Source organism: Moschus berezovskii, chromosome 10 (genome assembly GCF_049115385.1).
Source record: "Moschus berezovskii isolate FMDL1 chromosome 10, NW_MosBer_1.0, whole genome shotgun sequence".
Lineage (NCBI taxonomy): Eukaryota > Metazoa > Chordata > Mammalia > Artiodactyla > Moschidae > Moschus > Moschus berezovskii.
The window spans coordinates 59248147-59274605 of NC_142469.1; the positions used below are offsets into that span (position 1 = coordinate 59248147).

General features: G+C 40.0%; 1 protein-coding gene across 1 annotated transcript in view; it reads right to left on the bottom strand.

The window, feature by feature from the left end:
* Positions 1-26203, bottom strand: part of FHL5 (four and a half LIM domains 5) — a 62350-nt gene extending 36147 nt beyond the window's left edge. Inside the window, exon 1 of the mRNA XM_055433405.2 lies at positions 25995-26203. The gene's annotated coding sequence lies outside the window, so the exon portion shown is untranslated. The remainder of the gene's footprint in view (positions 1-25994) is intronic.
* Between the last annotated feature and the right edge of the window lie 256 nt (positions 26204-26459).

A 26459-nucleotide genomic window follows, 5' to 3' on the forward strand; every position in this document is an offset into this window, starting at 1 on the left:
TCAAACCCTGGTTTCCTGCATTGCAGGCAGATTCTTCACCATCTGAGCCATGAAGGGGGCTGATAGTGCACATATAGCACTGCTACTCTCTCAGTTCATCACACCCTCTCCTTCCCCACTGTGTTATCTGTGCCTGTGTCTATTCTCTACCCCTGCCCTGAAAATAGGTTCATCAGCACCATTTTTCTAGATTCCATATGTATACATTAATATATGATTTCAGCTTTTTCCTCTTTCTGACTTACTTCAGTCTGTATGACAGATTCTAGGTTCATCCACAAAGTGCACTGTTCTTTAATTCAAAGTTTGCTGGGCTTTCTGGCTTAATCTTCATCTGGTTATTCATAGTAGCCTTACTCAGCCTGTGCTAATACATCTCTGCTCATCTGGGAGTGCTGCATGACTGCTTCAATTGCCCATTCTGGTCTTTCACTGATTCTGTAAAGTAGATCTGTTTCTGCTTTTCTTTAGGAAAGAAGTTGAAAGAATTTAAATCCAAAGAGCATAAGGAATGTTAAAATGCTCTTGAAAAATGTTAGTTCAAAATATTGAAGTCTTTGAAACAAGTGATTGATATACAGAGCTTGGATGAAGACTAAAAGTGGATGAAGAATCTTAATTTGAACTATGCTGAGATGAATTCACCTGGGCTTAATTTCCGCATTTAGTATTTTAATTTGAATTGTTGCTCTGAGGGCAGGCAGTGGGCTAATGGTCAGTACAGAGCATTTTGGAAGCCTCATTGAGTAAAGTATATTTTTCTATGCTCCATAAGGAGTTACAGAAACCATGGTGGTACATGTATAACCATGGCAGTTTGTCTGCCAATGCATCTGTTTTAGTTATTCCCTCCTCCCTCCCTGCCTGTTCCCTCCCCCCACATATCTTTATTATGGTGGTGGTGTTTAGTTGCTAAGTCATGTCTGACTCTTTTGTGACCCCAAGGACTGTAGCCTGCCAGGCTCCTCTGTCTATAGGATTTTTCCAGGCAAGAATACTAGAGTGGATTGTCATTTCCTTCTCCAAGGGAGCTTCCTGACCCATAGATCTAACCTGCATCTCCTGCATTGGTAGGTGGATTCTTTACCACTGAGCCATCAAGGAAGCCATGCCATATCTTATTGATTCCACTTCAGAAGCATTCCTTAAATCATTGTGTATCCCTGCCTCCCGCCTTGTATCTCTGATGGACAATAGTGGCTTACACAGAATTGAAGATATTATTAAAAATTTCTCATTCTATTGAGTGGAACCAAGCACATTTCTACTAGGTGACTTTTGCTCTCTAAATAAGATCAGTTTCCCTGGGAATTCCAGAACATCCTTCACAATGCTCAAGATAATTCTTTCTCAGACTCATGATCATCTCCTTTCCCTGGAGAAAAACATGACAACTCTTCTTTGACTATAAAATCAAGTCCATTACTTAGCATAGAGACCATTTACTACTTTGTCTACTTTTCTCACTATCTCTTTATCCCTTCCTCAACCTTGGGCCATGTGGTACACACACACACACACATACTGCACATCACGCACTACACACACCTCAACCCTCCACCTATGCTTTAGCCATTTCCCATGACCCAGTGGTAAAGAACCCACCTGCCAATGCGGGAAGCATGAGAGCCTTGGGTTCGATCCCTGGGTTGGGAAGATCCCCTGAAAGAGGGCATGGCAACCCACTCCATTCTTTTTGCCTGGAGAATCACTTGGACAGAAGAGCCTGGCGGACTATAGGTCATAGGGTCACAAAAAGTTGGACACGACTGAGGCGACTTAGTATGCATGCGTGACTCCCTATTCTTCAAATGCACTATGTCTTTTTATACCTTTGAGCCTTCACACATGACTTTTCTTCTGTCTTGAGTGACCTTCTCCTTCTCACCCCCTACCTTGTCCACCTCCTCATGGTTCAAGGTCCAGCTGAAAATCCTTCTCTGTAGCTTTCTCAGATCTCTGAGGACACAGAAGTTGCTTTCATTAGTTCATACATATGTGGGTTTTCACCACATTTGTATTCTGTGTCTTTCTCACTTCTAAGCTCCTCAAGAGAGGGATGATGCCTACTTCTGTGTGTCTCATGTCTGAGCACAGCAGGGCTTCAGCACATGCTTTATGACTGAAGAAATGAATGGAAAACTTCCTATTTCCCATGAGCTTGAAATCCAAGACAAGTACTAGAGAAAACATAGAGGATTCTATCAACAGCATAAAAGATAAAGGTTCAAGAATAAAAATGTTAAGATTTTGCATATGTTGACTTCAATAGTAAATTAATTCATATCTATTATATCTTTGGCAAATATATCCAAGGACTGAAATAAAGATTAGGGAACAGAAGGTGAAGCTCCAAGGAGGCTTCTTGTCTGTGGCAAGGAGGGTCCTTTCACTTTCCCTGAAGAAGTCAGCTAGAATGCCCTTTAAATCCCAGCTGAGGAAGGTATCAAGGAAACAGCAGAAGGTGGCTAATCTATTGATATTATTAAAGGGTTTCTTTCTAAACTGTGGGTACCAGGAAGCTTCCATTAACAGTTTTTGAACTGTTACGATCAGATACTTCAATTCTCCGTTGGAAGCTGCACCAGCCTGTGAATATGATTTTCAGAGACAAATCATGTCTTTACCAAGATTGCAAGATCATTGTCTTCTAAAATCTGTGATGTTAGCTGAAGTATTGTTTCACTGAAGTGACTGAATCTGAGTGACTGAATTTGACAGAACTTGGGCGGAGTTAAGAAGAAATATATCCTCCACAGTCTGTGTAAACTAGGGCAGATGGGATAAGTATTAATATATGTTCTATAGTAGAAACATTATTTTTGGGGGGCTCCAAAATCACTGCAGATGGTGACTGCAGCCATGAAATTAAAAGACACTTGTTCCTTTGAAGGTTTGTCATAGACAAACCTAGACAGTGTTTTAAAAAGCAGAGACATTACTTTGCCAACAAAGGTCCATCTAGTCAAAGCTATGGTTTTTCCAGTGGTCATGTATGGATGTGAGAGTTGGACTACAGAGAAGGCTGAGAGCCGAAGAATTGATGCTTTTGAACTGTGGTGTTGGAGAAGACTCTTGAGAGTCCCTTGGACTGCAAGGAGGTCCAACCAGTCCATCCTAAAGAGATCAGTCCTGAATATTCATTGGAAGGACTGATGCTGAAGCTAAAACTCCAATCCTTTGGCTACCTCATGCGAAGAACTGACTCACTGAAAAAGACCCTGATGCTGGGAAAGACTGAGGGCAGGAGGAGAAGGGGATGACAGAAGATGAGATGGTTGGATGGCATCACCAACTCAATGGACATGAGTTTGAGCAAGCTCTGGGAGTTGGTGATGGACAGGGAAGCCTGGTGTCCTGCAGTCCATGGGGTTGCAAAGAGTCAGACACAACTGAGCGACTGAACAGTAGAAAAATTTAAATTCTCAGATTTGAAAATACTAAGGAGTTAAAATAACTAGTAAAGTTATACTCTTAGGTTTTTCCTTAGTTTCTTTTCCTCGTTCTGATGGTGGAGTTGAATAGACCTGTGTGTACTTTATTATCTGGTGTTTGGTTATAACCCAACACATAATATACAGAGAATACTGGGTTGGAATGCAGAGGCTATAGTTTGTTGCAGTAGTTGCTTTAGCCCTAGTATAGAAATGAGTGCTATGGAAACAATATAATCTTTATGGCACTTACTTTCTTTAACTATGAAATGAGAATATCATTAGCAGCGTACGATCCCACTAAAGTATCAAGTGAGATTGGGATGGAAAAGGCATGAGTGAGTTGGCTGTAGGTGTACTTGACTCGATGGGAAATGTGCAATTATAACTGTAGTTCCCATTTTGAAGAAGGAGGCTATTTTTCTAACCCCTCAAACACTACTTTTGAAAACTCAACAAACAATTTTAAAAATAACTAAAGCCATAACTTCAGGCCATTAATCAAAAATAACCTAAAACAAGCATCATAGAATTGTGGTGGAATGTTTGATATTAGTCTCTAGGGATGTATTCACAAGCTCAGTTTGTTGGACGCTGACTGTTTTGTGTAGAGAGGTCAAATGAGAATTCTCCTGAGAGCTGATGCCACTGCTCTCCCATGAAACAAAACAGCTGACAAGAGCTTTCCATCTGGTTAATTTGTTCTGTGGATACTAACAAAGAAAACAACTGCTTTGTATGATTTTCTTGGAGGGATTACATTCAGAATCATGCAGTTATGGCAGCTATTACTGATACAGAGGTAAAATGTAGTTCATGGTGCTATATAAGAATAACCATATTTTATCAAATGTTATATTCTTTACAAAATAGAAGAAGTAGAACTCTTAAAAATACATGGTTTTAATACCATCCTTGATTATTTTCCTCACTGGGATATAAGAAAACTTTCAAGACATAAAGAATACCACCTTTAAAGTGAAACTGCATTATCTAGACCTCTGCCTATTCAAATACCACATTTCCTGCTTTTAAACGCATCATTAGGCTTGTCTCAGTTTTTGTCCTGAAGAAACCACTGTCATTTCAATAGGTATAAGTTGTCTTCCCTTCTACTCCCTGTCAACTTGCTATTATTTCTGTAAAAGTTGTTCTGGAAGAGCAAATACTGTTCCTAGGTTGCCTGAGGATCTCCTCAAAATCTTGAGTTCTCATTTAGTGCTGGAGTTTGGTATATACAAGGACTGAACTAAATGTGGTAATTTATGTAAATGTGCACATAGTAGCGGCAGGGTATTTCCTGCCTAAAGAAAGTGAAAGTGAAGTCGCTCAGTCGGGTCCCACTCTTTGCGACCCCATGGACTGTAGCCTACCGGGCTCATCCGTCCATGGGATTCTCCAGGCAAGAGTGCTGGAGTGGGTTGCCATTGCCTTCTCCAGGGGATCTTCCCAAGCCAGGGATCGGATCTGGGTCTCCCGCAATGGAGGCAGACGCTTTAACCTCTGAGCCACCAGGGAAGCCCATTTCCTGCCTATGAATCCCCCAAATCAACCTCATTTCCTGGGAGTGGATAATAATCTAAACATAACTGAAGATCTGATGTAAATATTAGAGAATATTTCCTTCACCCATTTCTAAGCTTTTTGAAAAATTCAAGTACCGTATGGAATACTGAAGATAGTAGTTGTGATAGTTTTTTGGTTCTGTTTTGCTTTGCTTTGTTTGGTTGGTCTTCTTTTCTATTTGAGGTCACCTTCTTCATACTCGCCAACTACTATCAGTATCTAAGCCCTGTGTGCCGTGCTGTGCTAAGCTGCTTCAGTCATGTCTGACTCTTTGAGACCCCATGGACCATCGTTGGCCAGGCTCTTCTGTCCCTGGGGTTTTCCAGGCAAAAATACTGGAGTGGTTAGCATTTCCTACTCCAGGGGATATTCCTGACCCAAGGACTGAAACCACATCTTTTATGTCTCCTGCACTGGCAGGTGCGTTCTTTACCACTAACACCACCAGGGTTAAACCTCATCTGAGCCGGAGTAGTTTTCTCAACACTGGGGAGGGAGCTCATTGATTTGTCTATTTAACACTGTTTCTACCTTCTTCTTCTTGCATCTATTGACAAATACAAATATATTTAGCAAGAAGTGTGACCTGCCACTGTATCAACTAAGTCTACTCTAGAAGGACTGAATCTCTAACACATGCTAGTCAGCTGAAATCCTTACAGGGCCAGGTATTTGAGTTCACAAGCTCACCGGAGAATTTTGCTATGGCCTAGTGGAATGTACTTTTTTCCTTCAATTTTTGAGTTCAACGTCATGTGTTATAAAGACATTGTGATTTGATCACTATATAAAACCAAGACAGCTATTTTCTTTTCTTGGTGTTTTAAAATAAACTCTAATTTCCTTCCATAATTAGTAATGAGAAAACTCTATCTTTACTCAATTAATTCACCTTAAGAAGATGATAAACATATTCACTTTACACAGTGGCTTGAGAGCAGGTTAGGGTAATAACCACAGACCCAGGAATTTAGGAAAGATGAACTGAGTGCTCTAATCACAATAGTCTGGTTGACGCATCTTGACTCCATGTAATCTTGAAAACCTAAAAGTAATGCTACTCAGAATACAGAAGAATCAAGCAAAAAATGCTTTCCATGATTTTTCTTCCAATAAATATGTTTTTAAATATGAGAAACCACTTCTATTCTGATGAAAACTAACATTAGAAACTCTCCAATGAAGTGAAAAGTATGCTTTATTTGGAAGGTGGCCAATAAAAATTGATAAATGTATCCCTTATCTAATAGACCCTATAAAGTAGTTTTCTAAGTCAAAAAATGGCTTAAAAATGACAACTCCAGTTAAACAAATTAGGAAGAACTTTCAGTCATTTAACTAAGGGCACTAAATAAGAGTTCACAATCAATCACACAGTTCTTTCCTGAGAATAAGACAAGTCTAACCATATAATATACTGGTTTTTATGTATCCTGGCATTAATATGTATTATAGATTCTTTTGGTTTATGACCTTCTTCTAATTCATAAAACATAAAGATGGAAGAGGAGCTTTTTTCTGGGCCTTCTGAAATAAAAAGAATCTATCAACAAGTTCTATTTCAAGTATTAACTTAAAGCTGCAGACATTTTTGCATTTTAAGATATATGAATTTATATTATAATATATATATAAAGCACATGAGTTACATTTACAAGTTGTATTACAATATGTTCAATGAAGGCCCTTTGTGTTTCTCTTAATTTTTATATTCTAACTTCTATTATAAATTATGGAGGAGGAGGCAGTTATTGTACCCCTTACAACCATAATGTAGGCTCACGGAGGGCAACCACTCTATCTTTGTTGTTCAGTCACTAAGTTGACTGACTGACTGTTTGCAACCGCATGGACTGCAGCACTCCAGGTTTCCCTGTCCTTCACTATCTCCCAGAGTTTGCTCAAATTCATGCCCATCGAGTTGGTGATGTTATCTAACCATCTCATCTTCTGTTGCCCCTTTCTCCTTTTGCTTTCACTCTTTCCCAGCGCTGAGGCCTTTTCCAGTGAGTCAGCTCTTCACATCAGGTGGTCAAAGTATTGGAGCTTCAACATCAGTCCTTCCAATGAATATTCAGGGTTGATTTCTTTAGAACTGACTGGTTTTATCTTCTTGCAGTCCAAGAGACCCTCAAGAGTCTTCTGTAGCATCACAATTTGAAAGCATCAGTTCTCTGGTGTTCAGCCTTCTTTATGGTCCAGCTCTCACATCTGTACATGACTACTGGAAAAACTGTAGCTTTGATTAGATGGACCTTTGTTGGCAATGTGATGTCTCTGCTTTTTAATATGCTGTTTAGGTTTGTCATAGCTTTCCTTCCAAGGAGCAAGTGTCTTTGAATTTCATGGCTACAGTACTGTCTGCAATGATTTTGGAGCCAAAGAAAAGAAAATATGTTACTGTTTCACTTTTTCCCCTTGTATTTGCCATGAAGTGATGGGACCAGATGCCACGATCTTAGTTTTTTGAATATTGAGTTTTAAACCAACTATTTCACTTTCCTCTTTCACCTTCATCAAGAGGCTTTTTACTTCCTCTTCACTTTCTGCCACTAGGGTGGCATATCTGAAGTTGTTGATATTTCTCCCGGCAATCTTGATTCCAGCTTAGTGATTCAGGTAGCCTGGCATTTCACATGATGTACTCTGCATATAAGTTAAATAAGCAAATGACAATATACACCCTGATGTACTCTTTTCCCAATTTGGAACCAGTCTGTTGTTCTATGGCCGGTTCTGATCGTTGCTTCTTGACTTGCACACAGATTTCTCAGGAGGCAGGTGAGATGGTCTGGCATTCTCATCTTTTTAAGAATCTCCCACAGTTTGTTGTGATTCACACAGTCAAAGGCTTTAATGTAGTAAATAAAGTAGAATTAGACATTTCTGTGGAATTCCCTTGCTTTCTCTATAATCCAATGAATGTCAACAATTTGATTTCTGGTTCCTCTGCCTTTTCTAAGCACAGCTTGTACATCTGGAAGTTCTTAATTCATGTACTGCTGAAGGCTAGCTTGAAGGATTTTGAGCATAACCTTGCTAGCATGTGAAATGAGGCACAATCGTACAGTAGTTTGAACATTCTTTGGCATTGCCCTTCTTTGGGATTGAAATGAGCACTGATCCTTTCCAGTCCTGTGGCCACTGCTGAGTTTTCCAGGTTTGCTGGCATATTGAGTGCAGCAGTTTATCGGCATCATCTTTTATGATTTGAATTAGCTCAGCTGGAATTCCATCACCTTCACTAGTTTGTTCTTAGCAATGCTTCCAAAGACCCACTTAACTTTGTATTTTACTCATTTCTGTACTCCACATGGAGCCTGGAAGTGTCCAGCACTTACTGGATGATCTTTTAAAATGTCTCAGATAAAACTTACAGTCATTTTTTACTGAAAGTGATGATGACTCAAGATATCAAGAAAATAAGCTGAAGTACCTCCCGTCTTGAATATTCTGTTGGAAGGCATCCTTATGAATCTCTAGTGACTAGAAGCATGCCAGGTATAAACGATCTTAATTTCTAGGGAGGAGACACAAGATACTCTTTCTTTTCCTCTGAACTAGTAGGGCAAGTCAGAGGGTAGCAAATGTCTTATGCCTTTGCAAGTCTACCAGCAGTTTAATAGATGGATACAGGTTTGGAGTAGATGTCTCTTTGGAGCTTTTTTTTTTTTTTTTGCTGTTTTCAACAGTAATAGTCACTGCAGCCTTTATACTCCTGTGAACTTCTAGTAGGGATTCTCCTTGGTTCTTCACAGACCAGGGGTGAGGGTGGCCATCCCAGCAGTCCGCCACTGAGGGCTGACCATAAGGCATAAGTGCCCCTTTTCATAGGAACACAATTTCCACTCATTCTCAAAATTCTTCACTCTCAGTTGATCATTTTCATGACTATTTCAGGGACAAGTCAAAGAACCAGTTTATAAAACTACTCTAATCATTCCATTTGGCATTTTGGCAGCATCTAAATACATATATTGGAGAAGGCAATGTCGACCCACTCCAGTACTTTTGCCTGGAAAATCCCATGGACGGGGGAGCCTGGTGGGCTGCCGTCTATGGGGTCGCACAGAGTCGGACAGGACTAAGTGACTTCACTTTCACTTTTCACTTTCATGCATTGGAGAAGGAAATGGCAACCCACTCCAGTGTTCTTGATTGGAGAATCCCAGGGATGGGGGAGCCTGGTGGGCTGCCATCTATGGGGTTGCACAGAGTCGGACACGACTGAAGCGACTTAGTAGCAGCAGCAGCAAATACATATATGGCAAAAAAATATGACATTTGTATTCTGCCTTATAACATAGAATATTGTAAATCATACCCATAGACGGTGCTTTGAAGGAAATTAGATAATATATATCAAAATACCTTAAAACAATTATGAGTTATGGAAAAATAAACCTTGCTGAAATATATAGGAATTAATGGTATATAGAAAATTTTAAGAATGTATATAATTTGTTATCCTAATAGTGCTATAACATTTGGTACTGATCAAAAAAGCTTACCTTCTCATTAATCAACATTTAACTTAAAAATACCTAGTCACTCTTGAAGAAACTCAAAACAGTGATGAAGAGACTGGGAAGGTAGTGAGATTTATTTTCTGCTTGTATATAGTCTTTTGTACATTTTGAATTTTGTACAAAATGACCTATTTTAAAAACCAAATGAAATCTTAACACAAATCAAAAGACTAAACTTACTTATCTTAAATCACTTGTTCTTGATGATAGAATTTAATCACTAGAAGAGATAGATCAATTTTAGCTCCTTATTTTACATTGATAGAAATGAAACTCCAAAGAGGATGTTTATAGATCTAGTATTTTTCCCAGAAAAATGGAATATATCTTCCAAATATAATTTTGTAAATATTTAAAAGGTAATACCCACATTGCTAATCAAAATGAATTTTAATAAAACTTTTCAGACTACATTACTAGTTAGTAAAGATTGAACTTTAGGACCAAATTGTTAAATAGAAATGAGATTTTCTTTAAAGTCAGCCAAAATTTAATGCCAGTTTAGTGACCATTTAAAGAGTCTTACATGTACCACCGTTTTGGTAATTTCACACAATTAGTTTCTCAACTTTGCTCTGCATGATCTCATTTCTCTAAAGGAAAGAGAAAGAATTGACTTCCACTTTCCAATATATTAGTTGTACAACCAACCGGTATTTACTTCAATAGTTTACTAAAATAATTAAATCTCAGTCATTATGACCAGGATGAGGAAAGATAGAGAAAAGAAGGAAGGAAGATGTGGAGACATAGAAGAATTATAGAGAAACTTGGGAAAAGAAATCCCCTACACATACAGTAAGATATTTAAAGAGAAAGCCTCTAGTGCTGCAGTCATTTTGATATTTTTTGTTCTCTTTAAAAAATGCTTGTGACTTCAGCCCATTTTCACAGTACCACTAGATCTAGGAGCTGAGAGGGATTTTTGAAATTCTCTAGTTTATTCCTCTTATCTATCAAGTGAGAAAAACTGAAGTCAATCCAGGAAGGCAGATTGACTTTTTTTAAGCTTTCAGAGTGGTCATTGAAAAAACTTCATCCAGAATTCAGATCTCCAGGCTCCTTATAGAAGCCATTTGCTATGGCTGTTTTCATACAAACACAGGCAAAAACTTTGTATGAAATGACAGCTTTGGTTATGGCTGTGATTTTTTTTACAAGGGAAAAAGTGAAGTTCAGTTCAGTTCAGTCGCTCAGTCACGTTCAACTCTTTGTGACCCCATGGACTACAGCACACCAGGCTTCCCTGTCCATCACCAACTCTCAGAGCTTGCTCAAACTCATGTCCATTGAATCGGTGATGCCATCCAACCATCTCATCCTCTGTTGTCCCCTTCTCCTGCCTTCAATCTTTCCCAGCATCCGGGTCTTTTCAAATGAGTCAGCTCTTCGCACCAGGTGGCCAAAGTATTGGAGCATTAGCATCAATCTTTCCAATGAATATTCAGGACTGATCTCCTTTAGGATGGACTGGTTGGATCTCTTTGCAGTCCAAGGGACTCCAAGAGTCTTCTCCAACACCACAGTTCAAAAGCATCAATTCTTTGGCGCTCAGCTTTCTCTATAGTCCAACTCTCACATCCATATGTGACTACTGAAAAAACTATAGCTTTGATTAGATGGAACATTTTTGGTAAAGTAATGTCTCTGCTTTTTAATATGCTGTCTAGGTCTGTTATAGTTTTTCTTCTAAGGAGCAAGTGTCTTTTAATTTCATGGCTGCAGTCACCATCCGCAGTGATTTTGGAGCCCAAGAAAATAGTCTGTCACTGTTTCCACTGTTTCCCCATCTATTTGCCATGAGGTAGTGGGACCAGATGCCATGATCTTAGTTTTCTGAATGTTTAGTTTTAAGCCAGCTTTTCACTCTCCTCTTTCACTTTCATCAAGAGGCTCTTTAGTGCTGGCACTATCTGTATCTGGCAGTCTACCTTTTCATTGTGTCCAGGTTACAGCCTTACATGTATGAAGAGAGGTGATCATCTCATGCCTGAAGGCAAGCTGCCACTAGCTGTACAAAACCATGTCATTAGCCTCAAAGTTCAGTTCAGTTCAGTTCAGTCGCTCAGTCATGTCCGACTCTCCGCGACCCCATGAATCACAGCACGCCAGGCCTCCCTGTCCATCACTAACTCCCGGAGTTCACTCAAACTCATGTCCACAGAGTCGGTGATGCCATCCAGCCATCTCATTCTCCGTCGTCCCCTTCTCCTCCCACCCCCAACCCTTCCCAGCATCAGAGTCTTTTCCAGTGAGTCAACTCGTCGCATGAGGTGGCCAAAGTATTGCAGTTTCAGCTTTAGCATCAGTCCCTCCAATGAACATCCAGGATTGATCTCCTCTAGAATGGACTGGTTGGATCTCCTTGCAGTATAAGGGCCTCTCAAGAGTCTTCTCCAACACCACAGTTCAAAAGCATCGATTCTTCGGCGGTCAGCCTTCTTCACAGTCCAACTCTCACATCCATACATGACCACGGGAAAAACCATTGCCTTGACTAGACGGACCTTGGTTGGCAAAGTAATGTCTCTGCTTTTTAATATACTATCAAGGTTGGTCATAACTTTCCTTCCAAGGAGCAAGCGTCTTTTAATTTCATGGCTGCAATCAGCATCTGCAGTGATTTTGGAGCCCAAAAAAACAAAGTCTGACACTGTTTCCACTGTTTTTCCATCTATTTCCCATGAAGTGATGGGACCAGATGCCATGATCTTCGTTTTCTGAATGTTGAGCTTCAAGCCAACCTTTCCACTCTCCTCTTTCACTTTCATCAAGAGGCTTTTGAGTTCCTCTTCACTTTCTGCCATAAGGGTAGTGTCATCTGCATATCTGAGGTTATTGATATTTCTCCCGGCAATCTTGATTCCAGCTTGTGCTTCTTCCAGCCCAGCGTTCCTCATGATGTACTCTGCATATAAGTTAAATAAGCAAGGTGACAATATACAACCTTGACGTACACCTTTTCCTATTTGGAACCAGTCTTTTGTTCCATGTCCAGTTCTAACAGTTGCTTCCTGACTTGCATACAGGTTTCTCAAGAGGCAGGTCAGGTGGTCTGGGATTCCCATCTCTTTCAGAATGTTCCACAGTTTATTGTGATCGACACAGTCAAAGGCTTTGGCATAGTCAATAAAGCAGAAATAGATGTTTTTCTGAAACTCTCTTGCTTTCTCCATGATCCAGCGGATGTTGGCAATTTGATCTCTGGTGCCTCTGCCTTTTCTAAAACCTGCTTGAACATCTGGGAGTTCACGGTTTATATACTGCTGAAGTCTGGCTTGGAGAATTTTGAGCATGACTTTACTAGCGTGTGAGATGAGTGCAATTGTGCGGTAGTTTGAGCATTCTTTGGCATTGCCTTTCTTTGGGATTGGAATGAAGACTGACCTCTTCCAGTCCTGTGGCCACTGCTGAGTTTGAGAGACGCCGGCCCCGGCGGCGCAGACGCGACGCGAGAGACGCTGGGCCCCGGCGCAACGAACCACGCAAAGAGGTGCGGCCGTGAGGAGCTACCCCATGCCTGAGGCCAGGGCCGGCGGCCGAGAGGAGCTACCCCACGTCCAACAGGCGGTGTCTGCGCGGGCGCAGGAGGGCTGAGAGGAGCTACTCCGCGTTCAAGGTCAGGAGGGGCGGCCTGGAGGAGATACCCCTCACCCAAGGTAAGGTACAGCGGCTGCACTTTGCTGGAGCGGCTGTGAAGAGATTTTCCACGACCAAGGTAAGAGAAACCCAAATAAGACGGTAGGTATTGCTAGGGGGCACCAGAGGGCGGACAGACTTATATCATAATCACAGGAAACTAGCCAATCTGATCACATGGACCACAGCCGAATGTGGTCCACTGGAGAAGGGAATGGCAAACCACTTCAGTATACTTGCCTTGAGAACCCCATGAACAGTAACAAAGGGCAAAATGATAGGATACTGAATGAGGAATTCCCCAGGTCAGTAGGTGCCCAGTATGCTACTGGAGCTCAGTGGGGAAATAACTATAGAAGGAATAAAGGGATGGAGCAAAAGCAAAACCAGTACCCAGTTGTGGATGTGACCAGTGATAGAAGCAAGGTCCGGTGCTGTAAAGAGCAGCATTAGCCTCAAAAGCAAGTACATATTCCCCCCAACATTCGATACAATTCAATTTCTATCAGTTTTTGTTATTAGTTGTGTGTGTTAGTTGCTCAGTGTGTCTGACTCTTTGCAGCCCCATGGACTGTAGCCAGTCAGGCTCATCTCTCCATGGGATTTTCCCAGGCAAGAATACTGGAGTGGGTTGCCATGCCCTCCTCGAGGGGCTGTTCGCAACCCAGGGATCAAACCTAGATCTCCCACAATGCAGGCAGATTCTTTACCTTGTGAGGTACCAGGGAAGCCCTTTGTTATAGTTATTACTGATTAACTGTGCAGTTGGAAAGAAAAGCTTTATCTTTTGCATCCTCACCTAAAAAATCGAGGTAGTGATGTGTGTGCATGTGTGGTGTGTGTGTTTGTGTGAGTTTATGTGCCATGATGAGGGCGTTTGGGTTTGGATTAGAGAAGGGGTGGAGATTAAGGCTAGCTAGTTTTCCTAGTATTTATACCTGAAGCAAAATAATCTTCCTACCCAGAATGTGACTTAAAAAGATACAAGGCAGGGTTATATCCTGTACTTTGTTGATAACACTAATCAGTAATTACAAGCTACCCTCTTGACAGTTGCAAGTTTGTTGGTGATGGAGTGGGTGGCCACTGAAATAGTTATAGGGTAATCTTTAAAATCAGCTTTAATTTTTATCTGTTCTCAGTCTCAGAGATTTAACCAGAGTCAGTTCTTGGTATCTGTCAAAGGAAAATGATTGGACCCAAAGTATTCACGGCCTTCACTCAACACTTGTGGGTTACAGCTTTGGCAATACAATGTGTGGCTCTCAGGTTGCTTATGCTAATTCTGTGTATAAAGCAAAGGGGAAAATCTGTTGTCATTCCTATGGAAACCAAATGTTCACAGTATCAGCTGACGAATACTGGTTATGAATGCAGGAAGAAAGTTGAAGCTTTGGCCATAATATCTTAACAATTTGGGTCAAACTGCCACTCCCCTCCCACTTTAGAAATCGGACTGATTCAGAGTCTTTAAATGACTGTCTTTGAATAACATTGCTTTCTGTGACCTATTCCTGGTCTAAATTCTTTAGCATAGAGCTTCAAACCTTTCAAAATCTGGCATCTGTGTTGACCTGGTTTCTTCAGTTTTAAACCCAACAGCAACAAATGGTTCTCTGAACACAGTGAACTTTATTTCTGTAGTTTTCACAAAGAGCTCTTGAGTGCCTAACATAGTGCTTGGCAGTGAAGGTAAAACTGGGTCTCGCCTTGTGAAAAGCTTCTACTCTGGCATGGGAGAGACTTATAAACAAGCACTTTACTCCAACACTCTGCCACCAGACCAGGGTCCTGGCTCTAAAACTCCACGGCTCTCCATATGTCAGCACACACTGTGCACCGTAGCCCTAGTTAATCATCCTTCCTGCTCAACAGGGAGCTTCAGGCAGGACAGATGCTATGTTGGCCCCAAACTAGCTTGTGTCTAGCATATTATCAACATGTGCTGGGCACTCACTAAATATTGTGGATGAGAGGGAGTGAGAGGAGAAAGGAGAGGGCATCTGGACATGGATGTAGGCACAGGATGCCCTGGAAATTTTAGGAAATTTCTAGAAAATGTCAGGTAAAGCTTCTTCCAGAGTGGTAAAGAATCCACCTTCCAATGCAGGAGATGCAGGTTCCATCCCTGGGTAGGGAAAATTCCCTGGAGGAGGAAATGACAACCCATTTCAGTATTCTTGCCTGGAGAATACAATGCACAGAGGAGCCTGGCAGGCTACAGTCCATGGGGGCTGCAAAGAGTCAGACACAACTGGGCACCCATGTTTAGACACAACTGGGCACCCATGTTTAGATCTGTGCATGTTTAGATCTGTAGCTTGAAGGTGGAATAGAAGCAAGTCTCTAAGTAAAGGTGGGGAAAAGCAGCAAGGTCTCCACACAGCTGTATGGGAAGCAGCAGGTAGGGGTGTGGACTAGGCCAGAGATCATTGCTACTGCTGCTAGAGGGACCACACTTGGAGGGTGGTCCATACCTGGATGGGTGAAAAGTCACTTACTGTTACATGTCAGAACTTTCAAAACTCAACTACACGTCACTATGAATAATTTTAGCCTACTGTTCTCTTCTTGGTTGGCTGAAGACCATACTGTTAAGCAGGCCTAGGACATATACCATCAACTGAAAATCTCTCTTATTTGGCATTTCAACAATTTACATTGATGACTTAAATTTATACTAAACTAAAATTACAGTTGTTATTGTTGTTCAGTCGCCAAGTTGTGTCCAACTCTTTGCAACCCCAGGGACTGCAGTAGGATAGGCCTCTCTCACCGTCTCCCAAAGTTTGCCCAAGTTCATGTTCATTGCATCAGTGATGCCATCCAGTCATCTCAACCTCTAATGCCCTCTTCTCCTTCTGCCCTCAATCTTTCCCAGCATCAGAGACTTTTCCAGTGAGTCAGCTGTTGGCATCAGGTGACCAAAGTACTGGCGCTTCAGCTTCAGCATCAGTCCTTCCAAGGAATATTCAGAGTTGATTTCCCTTAAGACTGATTGGCTTGATCTCCTTGCAGTCCAAGGGACTCCCAGGAGTCTTCACAACACCACAAGTGTTTGAAGGCATCAATTCTTTGGCTTTCAGCCTTCTTTACAGTCCAGCTCTCATACCAATACATAACCGTTGGGAAGACCACAGCCTTGACTATATGGACCTTTGTCAGCAGAGTAATGTCTCTGCTTTTCACCACAGTGTCTGAGTTTGTCATAACTTTCCTGCCAAGAAGCAGTCGTCTTCTGATTTCATGGCTACAGTCACCACCCACAGTGATTTTGGAGCCCAAGAAGAGGAAATATGTCACTACTTCCACCTTTTCCCCTTCTAATTGCCTTGAAGTAATGGGGCCAGATGCCACGATCTGTTATTTAACATTTAGTTTTAAGCCAGCTCTTTCACTCTCCTCCTTCACCCTCATCAAGAGGTTCTTTGGTTCCTCTTCACTTTCTGCCATTAGAGTAGTATCATCCACATATCTGAGATTGATGTTTCTTGCACCTATCTTGATTCCAGCTTGTAACTCATCCTGCCTGGCATTTCTCATGATGTGCTTAGCATATAGGTATAAGCAGAATGATAGCAGACAGCCCTGTAATACTCCTTTTTCAATCCTGAACCAATCAGTTTTTCCATACAGCATTTTAACTTGCTTCTTGACCCGTACACAGCTTTCTCAGGAGACAGGTAAGATGGTCTGGTAGTCCCATCTCTTTAAGAGCTTTCCATGGTTTGTTATGATCCACACAGTCAAAGGCTTTAGCTTAGTTGATGAAATAGAGGTAAATGTTTTTCTGAAATTCCCTTTCTTTCTCTATGATCCAGCAAATGTTGGCAATTTGATCTCTGGTTCCTCTTTCTTTTCTAAACCTAACTTGGACATCTAGAAGTTCTTGGTTTGAGTAATGCTGAAGTCTAGCATGCAAGATTTTAAGCATGACCTTACTAGCATGGGAGATGAGTACAACTGTCCTATGGTTTAAACATTCTTTAGTACTATCCTTCTTGGGAATTGGGATGAGGATTGACCTTTTCCAGTCCTGTAGCCACTGCTGGGTCTTCCAGATTTACTGACATATTGAGTGAAACACTTTAATAGCATCATCCTTTATGGTTTTAAATAGCTCTATTGGAATTCCAGCAGAGCTTACATTTATACAAAGAAGAAGGAATATTTTTTGAATTAAAGAATCTCTCATTTCTCTCAGATTTCTATACTGGCCATGTAAAGGAATTTGTCTTTGGGAAGTGTTGGAGGTGAAATGTTTGTCCCTTCACTTGCTGATTCTGTTCTACCTGGGAAGTCACTTAACTGAGAAGCAACTGGGCAAGACAGGAGACACTCAAGTGTCTCCCACTTCCCTCCAATGCGATTTGCCAAGGCATTGGCCTAAACTCTGCTCTCCTGGAGGGAGCCCACTGCAGCCACCCAGCCACAGGAAGGAGCACTGAGTCCAAGTTCTCTGCTGCTGCTTCTGCTAAGTCACTTCAGTCGTGTCCGACTCTTTGTGACCCCATAGACGGCAGCCCACCAGGCTCCCCCGTCCCTGGGATTCTCCAGGCAAGAACACTGGAGTGGGTTGCCATTTCCTTCTCCAATGTGTGAAAGTGAAAAGTGAAAGTGAAGTTGCTCAGTCATGTCCGACCCATAGCGATCCCACAGACTGCAGCCTACCAGGCTCCTCCATCCTACCTCTCTGCAAATAAGCTCAGTTCAGGCCAGAAGGCACAGTCTCAGGGAAAAGCTCTGTTTTCCAACCCAGCCTTAACAATAAAAACACTGATGATAAATTGATCATATATGACACTGTATCTATTTCACAATTGTCCTAGAACTCTGAAAGGAAAGGTTCATGAGTAAGTGGGACTTTCAAATCCATGCATACATTCCAATAAAGAAGGCTTTATTCCTAAGTCCTTTTGCTGTGCTGTGTGCATATGTATGTGGCAGGAGAGGAGAAAAGACAGAATATATGTACACACACACACACACACACAGAGGCTGCTGCTGCTGCTGCTAAGTCACTTCAGTCGTGTCCAACTCTGTGCGACCCCATAGACGGCAGCCCACCAGGCTCCCCCGTCCCTGGAATTCTCCAGGCAAGAACACTGGAGTGGGTTGCCATTTCCCTCTCCAATGCATGAAAGTGAATTTGCTCAGTTGCGTCTGACTCCTAGCAACCCCATGGACTGTAGCCTATCAGGCTCCTCCGTCCATGGGATTTTCCAGGCAAGAGTACTGGAGTGGGTTGCCATTGCCTTCTCCATATACAAGGTAGTTTTTATTAATCATAATGGTAAATTAGGATTCTCTGATTATTTTAACTTTGTAGTTTAAAACTTAACAAAAACAAAGTGAAGGAATGAATAGTGTTATTTCTAAGCTCTTGGCTCAGTCAAAAAGCAAACAATAAATAAATATTTTAATTACCTTTATCAGAATAACCATTAATTCTATTTTAAATGTCTTTAGTAATTTAACTTGTTATCTAGTCCCTCTTTAGATTACAGTTTATAAGATTTTTTAATTTTGAGTATCATTTTTTCAGATAGAATTCTGATAATGCCTACATTTATTTTCATTAATCAATTTTTTTCAGATCACTTGATGTCTGAATGAAAAGTATCATAAGCAAAGTACTAATAGGCATTTAAATGATGATTTATGGCTTACAAGGGCTTCCCTGTTGGCTCAGACAGTAAAGAATCTGCCCACAATACGGGAGACCCAGGTTTGATCCCTGGGTTGGGAAGATCTCCTAGAGAAGGGAATGGCAACCCACTCCAGTGTTCTTGCCTGGGAAATCCCATGGACAGAGGAACCTGGCAGGCTACAGTCCATAAGATCACAAAGAGTTGGACATGACTGAGCGACTAACACATACACGTGGTTTACAAAGTACTTTTGGGTCTATGATCTAGAACAGTAATTCTTAAACATTTTTAGCTTAAGAATTTCTTAGCACCTAATAAAAGCTATTTACCTCTCCTTAAGGATATATTCACATTTCTGTGTTCATGGAACTTTTTCAAACTTGGTGAAGCCAAGGTTCTTGGAACTAGGCTGCTGAGTGGAGGTTGCCAACTACATCTCAAGAACAAATATCCAGCCACAATCTGTGTTTGCACGGCTTGAGGCCTAAACATAGCTTTTACATTTTTAAGTGATCAAAGAAAATCAAAAGAAGGAAATTTTTTTGATACGTGAAATTATATGACATTCAATTTTCAGTGTCTATAAAGTTTTATTGAAACACAGCCTCTTTCATTTACAGTCTGTGGCTACTTTTGAACTATCACTGCAGAGTCGAATAGTTTTTGAAATCTAAAATATTTACTGTCTTTTCCATTTACAGAAAACATAAAATATATTTTGTGTTTTTTAGTTATATTTTGTTGAGTATTTATTAAATTATACTTAATTAGGGTTTGAAAAGAACTTCTGCACACTGCTTAAAAAATATAAAATTATTTACTAAATGACTTTTAAAATAACACTAGAAATTATTAATATGGTGTTTGGAAAATTACTTAATGACATGGCAAAATGCTCCTAATACTGCTTTAAGTGGACAAAAAGTAGGAATTCAATAATCAGTGTGATCTTGACCACATAAATATTTTTGAAGAGTAGAAAACAAGTTTAGAAGAAAATATGCTCAAATGTTAAAATTATTAAGGTTATAGATTTTTAAAAAGATTTTATACTGTTCATTACTTTTTAAATTGTACAATGCATAATATACACTTTGAAAATAAGGAAAAATATTGAACAAAATTATATTGTAGTAATACAGTTTATAAAAAAAAACTCTCATTAGAATCTTCTGTAATAGTGTAAGTGTAGAAATATTCAAGGCATAAAAATTAATAGAATGAACATAATTACAAGACCAGAAATAATTTTTACACTTTACTTCATTTAGGTGACATGATAGCTTGGTTTCAGATGCATTTTTTCTCCCTGCATGCAAATTGTACCTGTGAACTGCTAAAGAAATGCTGAATTTAATGTGAAGAAAAAATTTTTACATAAAGTCAAAGCATTGTTCTATACTGAGAAGCCTTGGTCAAACTTTATCATAGGCATTTCCTTGTTCACCCATGAAATGGTTATCAGCACAGTGGAGAGATTCATGATATAAAAAAAAAATTGAACACCTTGACCAATATTTTTATAGATATTAATACTATACTGACTTTATCTACTTGAATGAATGAGTGACTATGTGAAGGAATGAACATGACTTTTTGACTCTGTCAGGAAAATGATAAATAGTTTGATACCTTGACCAGGAAAGCTATTAATAGACTTTTAAACAGTATTAGGAATTGCATGATAATGGCATTTTACTTAAATTATCTTAAGAACAGCAAGAATCATTAAATATCAAAGCTCTTTAAAGAGAGAAGAATCAAGCTGGAAAGCAAGAATCCCAGCAGCCGATTTACCCATCATCCTCAGTGCAGGTTATGGTTGCAATTAAATTGAAAATAAAACCTAAAGTGTATTCTTAAACAATGAGAGGGGAGAACCTGATACATCCAAATGGCCTACTGCAAAATAAAACTCAAGGTTCATTGATCATTCTGCTCTGGCAAAATGAATAAGCAAAGGAAAATCTTAAGGTCCAGTAGCAGCAGAATTGAGAAGATATAAAAGTAAAAATGACTACTGGTAGCATTATTCTAAAACAAAATTCTACAAGATGGGTGTTTTTATTCCATCTTTAAGGAAGTGAGGAGAACTAATTTGCTCAAGTTCACAGGGAACTCAACATGGACCAGACTTCAAAGCTTTGACCCTTTCCTCTGTATCACACCATCACTCTTGCACTGACTTTTTAGCCTTGCATATTTAATGAATTTAAATTTTTTTTTTCCTTTCCAGTGGGTTAACAGTGCAACCCAGAGGCAGCATTTGTAGAGAAGCTCATTCTATTACATCAGATCTTAAATCTTTGTTCCCTGTCTCCATATCTCATTTTATGGTCTTTGGAAATGTGTCTATAAAATGCATTCTTTCTTACTGATCGTATGGAACTTGCAACAGTGTGTAGAATGCTAGAAATTCAGCAGTAATTGTCACAATCCCTTGCTCTAACGGAGCATACAGTCTTATAGAAGATAAATGAGACTACGAGCCCAAGAGGGTACATTGGCAGTTTGAAAATATGAAGAAGTGGTACCAAACACAGATTTGGGTAGAGTGGTCTGTAAATTCTTTCCAGAGAAAGGAGCACCTGAATACGACTAAGGTGAGTTAGGTCTGTGGGCAGAGAGCTCTGTGGAGAAGTGCCCATGGAGGCCTGGCAGGAAAGAGGCATTTGCTCAATTCCTACTTTGCTAGAGGTCATTTGCTGTGACTGAGAAGTAGAATGTGTTATGTGTGTATGTGTTGTGTATGTGTGTGCACGCACATGTGCATGCCTGGGTGTGCCCATCAGTGCAATAGTAAAAGCTGTTTTGGAGAAGACTGCTGCTGCTGCCGCTGCTGCTGCTAAGTCACTTCAGTCGTGTCCGACTCTGTGTGACCCCTTAAACGGAAGCCCACCAGGCTCCCCCGTCCCTGGGATTCTCCAGGCAAGAACACTGGAGTGGGTTGCCATTTCCTTCTCCAATGTGTGAAAGTGAAAAGTGAAAGTGAAGTCGCTCAGTCATGTCCGACCCTTAGCGACCCCACGGACTGCAGCCTACCAGGCTCCTCCATCCATGGGATTTTCTAGGCAAGAGTACTGGAGTGGCTTGCCATTGCCTTCTCTGTGGAGAAGACTATGGAGCTAAATTATTCAGGGTCTTGTGCTCAGGGCTCAGTTGCTCAGTCGTATTTAATTCTTTGCAACTCCATGAACTGTAGCCCTCCAGATTCCTCTGTCCATGGGATTTTCAGGCAAGAATACTGGAGTGGGTTGCCATTTCCTTTTCCAATTCAGAGTCTTAACTAGTAAGAAAAACAACTTGTGCTTAATAATTATTCTGTGCCAGACACTGTTGTAATTTTAATATAACACATTTATTCCTAATTTTAAACCTAAGAAAAAGTTATACTGTCATGATCTTCATTTCATATACAAGGACAATAACACACACACACACGTGTTCGCACTAAGTGACTCTTCTAAGTTACCAGATTTAGTGAGGAATACAACAGAGACTTGAGCTCCAGCCAATCTAGCATGAAAAGTATGGTCCATGAACCAGTATTATCAGCATCACCTGGGAACTTGTTAAAAATGCAAAAACTGAGGCACCAACCCAGACCTATTGAATCAGAATATACATTTTAACAAGGTGGTTCCTGAGTACTTTAAAGTTTGGGGACATCTGCTGTAATCCACTGAACTCTGCTGCTTCTCTTTAACTTTGAGAAGGAATCTGGACATTATCCTAAGGCCAGTGGAGAGTCAGGAAAAGGCTTGAAGTAAGAGATGGACAAAATCATATCTATTTTTAGACCAATAGTTTCACGTCAATCACTCTGGCTTCAGTATGGGGAGTGAAGCCAAAGAAGGCAATTCTGGAGGCATGGAGACGCATGAAAGGACTACTGTTCACCAAATAAAGGAGGATGGCAGCCTGAAATAGGGTGATGGCAGTGACAAAGGAGGGAAGCTGGTGACTGGATGAGGTAGTGTGGACAGAATTTGGAGATTCTTTGGGTACATAAGTTGAGGGAGAGGTAGAGTTAGTTCACCTCTAGTTTCTGGCTTGAGCAACTGGTTGTATCATGGTGTCATTTTCTGTATGAGGATACTTGGGGGAACCAGGGTGGAAAGTATGAGAGGTGGTTGATGAGTTTACTTTACGATTAAAATGAGACTTGAGAGGACTGTGGAAAAGTCAAGGAGAGCTATTCAGTCAGGTCCGAAGAGTGAGTGTGGGGAAACCATATAAATTCCTTGGACATTTTGAAAGGGATCCCGGGGCAATTTTAGATCAAAATTTCTACCTGACTTGCCCTTCATGTCCCTCCACTTGCTCCATTGTATTCACTAAGGTCTACAGCTGCTCTGGGAAGTCCTATATTCAGCAGACAATCAGACATAGAGGTTTGTTGCTCGGGAAAGATATCTTAGGTGGACATAAAGATTTCGGACTCCTAAGCATATAGAATAGACTGTAACTGAAGCTGTGACATTGCTCAGAAAGAAAAAGGAGTCTAGGATATAGGGAAGAGGAATCTGTGAAACGAACTGAGCATAGTGGTCTTTGAGGTGGGAGGAAAACTAGGAGTTGGACATTATGGAAGCTCTGGGTAAAGAGTGTTTCAAGATGGGAAAAGTGGAGACTGAGGTAAAATGGTTCTGAAACAGTAAGAAGAGAATTAGAAATTTCTGCTGGATTTAGCAATACACTAGCGATTGATCACCTCAGTGAGAGCTGGGGAAAACTGATGAGGATCAAAGCCAGACAGCAATAGATTGAGAAGTAAGGGCTAGGAAAGTGGGAATTCTTTACAGAGTGTAGACAATACTTTCAAGATATTGATCTATAAAGCTTAGGAATGAGAGAAACTGGAAAAGCTTGGTAATGAAGCAGAAGCTTTTCAAGATGGGGTATTTGAACTGCTCGAATGCTGATGAGAGGAACCAATAAAGAAGGAAAGATTAAAGTCCATGATCCCTGAAGTAGAGGATATGAAATAATGGGCACTGGTTTAGATCTTTCCTTTTATGCCCCAATCTACCAGTAGGTCCATATGGGGATTTGGGAGAATGGCCAGAGAATAGGCAGGTCCCCCTGCAGTCACCTGTTCCACATTCTGGGGTCTCTAGAGGCTTAGTCCTATCATCTTTCCATTCTAAGCCTTAGTCTCCATGGAAGAAACTTCTGATATTTGAATCTTCCACTTTTCTATCAGTGGACATGCTGACCAGAACAAGTATGACTATGGATTAACTATGTATCTGCTTCAAAAATTAACCCTTAAATGTCATCTTCAGCTAAAATCTTTGCCTTAACCTTACCTGTCCTTGGGTAAGTTGAGAGAAACAGACATACTTCCACCTTAATCTGTTTAAAGATTACTTAAACCCACCAACTCCAGGTTATGTCTGGTTTCCTGGAGAATAGTAGTTCATAATCAGGACACCTCAAGAATACTCAAGGACAGGTTTCAAGAGTATATCAACCTATGAAAAGTTAAGGAAAAGAAAATCTATATACAATGTGCCTTTTTTCTTCTGAGACATGTCCGTTGATTCTCAGATTGTTAATAGAATCTGTGATCCCAAGTCTAATGTGGAGATAGTGCTCAAGCTGATAATTTTGGAGGGATTCGAGCTGTTATGGCAGGAGGGAGTCCCCTTTCCTCCTCCTTCCCCTCCTATTCACACTTTCTTCCAGGGGGCCAAAAGGTAACCAAGAAAAATGATGACAATCAGAAAGGATAAAGAGAATTACAAAAACATGAAAATGGAAGGTTGTTTAACTGAGATCTGATTCAGAACTTTCCATGTGAACCCAAGTATTTGGTCTTCAATTCTAAAGACAGCATTTCCTAGATTGAAAATGTGAAAAAACAAATCTAAGTTTATGCAGCATGTTCTAGAAAAAATTTTATTTTCAATATTATCAAAAGTTGCTAGCCTTGCTTAAGGAACCCTAATTAATCCAACTTTACTCAGAATGTTGTTGGCAAATATAATAAAAATAAGAGGTAGACTTGTCAGTGAGGTGATGTTACATTAAAGCAAATCTGCTGCTCTTGTTTAGGTAGAATAGTCCCGGAATTGGCAACTAATGACAACACATGGGGATAAATAGAACAAGTGTAGAAAACAGATGTCAGAGTTTACCTTTCCCACCAAGCAGTTTGGATTACGGCTTTAGGCACATATCATAACAAACATGTTAAGAAATATCCTGTGTGATGTGTATATTTGCAATTGTTTGTGCTAAATTTTAACCCATATATGTTGCTAATAAAAATCCTAGAACCTATACATGATAATATTGTGAATGTGAAATGACAGTTAAAATGACTTGTTACATTTTATTTGTAAGAATTACACATTTTATTAATGACTCTTTTTGGTTCCCACATTTCCAAAACCCAAATTGACAAGTTGAGGAGTTGCATTTGGTTTTCAATTGGATGACAGACACCAAAAAGAATCTGATTAAAGTAGAGAGGGAAAAAGTATAAACACATACAGGAAGCATACTTCTGCTTTCATAATACTATCTCAGTTTCAAGAAGCAGTGCTTTAGATTCAATCAGTATATTACACATGGGTCAAACACACAGACATTTTAATTCAATCTTAGAAAGTCTAAGATTAGGAAATGTCTTTATGCCTACTTGTGAAAAATAGGCAGTTTTTCTTTTTTTTTAATAGCAAGAATCTCACTAACTCAAAATCTGTAAATGACTTTAAATTGTGCTCTGTATATATAAATCCAGCCATAAAATATCCTTAGTGATAAAGTTAGTCATTCAAATAAATTAAGCCAATTAAAACCCCAGAATCAAGTCATTCCTTTTTTTATGAATACAATGAAGCTGTATCTCCAATTACAGACAATTTTCAGAATTCAGGAGACAACTCAAAAGAGTTATCTGGCTACTATGTTGCCTTTATACACATGGCATCAAATTGAGAAATCTGAAAACCTCAGCATATAAAGTTTGATAACTGCTGGCTCAAATGCCTTTTAAAAAGTTTCTAAGAAACTTCAAGATATATACTTGCTTGCCAAGTAAAACCAAGTCACCACAAAGTTTCCTTTAAGTGGCCATGAGAAAGTTTATAAGAATCTCCCGCACTTAAAAAAAAAAAAAATTAGAAATGCAAAGACAACATTAAGGAGACGAAAACAAAACTTACTTTTTCTTAAAGCCACTTCTTCCAACAGTTTAAACAGGATGAAAGGAGAATATATGATGATTTACTTTCCCCTCCAACACATTCATATGTTACCTCCAAGAGGTACAGAATGGGCCACCAAAACAATTTGAGGGTCCCTCCCAACTGCAGCCTTTTTAACTTTGTGGAAAAAATAGGAGAGAGTGTGGGTTTCCTCCAAGTCTTGTGACATGTACATAGCTGACTCCTACTGGGCTGAAAAAGCACTCAGTTTTTACTTAAAATTATGAGTAGCAAATTCTCTGCAGGACATCCTTAAAGGGAAATCCTGCCACAGTTAGTACAGGAAATGTCTAGATAATCTCCAGAAAGTTTAAAATATAAAGTGCACATACAGACATTCACATACACACAAGAAATTCCTACTGCCTAGGCTAAATTGAGGGTGTATTTAAATTAAAAAATTTTTTCTCTAATGGATAATGT